Source organism: Priapulus caudatus, unplaced genomic scaffold (assembly GCF_000485595.1).
Source record: "Priapulus caudatus unplaced genomic scaffold, Priapulus_caudatus-5.0.1 Scaffold160, whole genome shotgun sequence".
NCBI lineage: Eukaryota > Metazoa > Priapulida > Priapulimorpha > Priapulimorphida > Priapulidae > Priapulus > Priapulus caudatus.
In genome coordinates this window covers 484,854-486,111 of record NW_014577221.1, presented here as the reverse complement: position 1 = coordinate 486,111, position 1,258 = coordinate 484,854, and positions in this window count along the sequence as shown.

Here is a 1,258-nt window from a genome sequence, read left to right as displayed (position 1 = left end):
CTATGAGCTGACTACTAACTAATACGTATCTGGCAAACCGAAGAAAATCTGCAATCTAAAAGTCATCTGATATTTCAACAAATTTCTGCAACAGGACCCGTCATGCTAAGGAGTAGAAATGACGCTTCCTGGTCCGCATCGTCTACACGATACAGGACTATTTCGACGGAACGGCCCTACGAAGCGCTCAAAACGTGCAGTGCTCTCAGTTCTATATACATCACCCAGTTATATATAGTTTAGTAGGTATAGTTATATTGGTATATATAGCTATAATAGGTTTAGTTATATTCAGGATATATAAGCTATTCGATAGCATCAGCAGTCGTAAGCTAAAGCAACGACAGCGCACTATGCGAAACTCAAATATGAGACAGTGAACAAGTTATGTGAAGTAAAGACGTAACGAGCTAGTATAAGTAAAACTCACCAAGATGCTTGCTTCCTCAGTCAGTCGACAGGTGATCTGCAAGTGGGCATGCTTCTGCGGCTCTCCGCGCTCGCTTTATATACGAGAACCGACGCGCTCCGGCCCACTAACGTGACGTCGCAGCCCTAATTCGAGTTCACAGTCGACGACGACGATTAGCGAGAATAGATATTCATTCGTTCGGCGTCGTTTGTCTTTGGATATAAGACGCGGGTTTTTTAATTGTGCGGAACTACCGCACGCTGTTACGCGTAAAGTCTCGGCAAACACGCGCGCGACATCGCTATAATTCTACACGGGTAGTCGCGATGATGCGCGCGCGGTGGCGCTGTCGAACGAGCGGCAGTACGGTAGGATCGTCTGTGCGAAAGTTTTCGAAGATGGCGGTCGGCGTAACTCGGTTCGTGATTGGTCGGCCCGCGCCGCGCGGCGGAAAGTATGTCACCGGTTCTTAATGACACTCTCGGTCGGTCGCTGCGTGCGCGTCTTATGTCGCCGACGATGTCGACGCGACACAATGCGCGTCGCGCGCGGTGACGAGTAATGACGTGCTGCCTGCGGGCGTCTGTGTGACCGACGGGGAGGCGCAGACGATGTCATGAATCACGCACGCTGATTGCGCGGTCGCTCGCTCGCGTCGTGTTCGTGTGTTTGCGCGCATTTCTTTCTCTCTCGCGGTAATTGATGAGTTTTACTTGTCTGATGAGCTTAATGACTGACCGCCTTACCCACTTACGTGGCACAGCACGGCCGCTATAGTAGGCAACATAGTAGCGCAGAGTAATAGTATAGGTAGACATGTATAATGTCTATGTAACCGCAGCTATG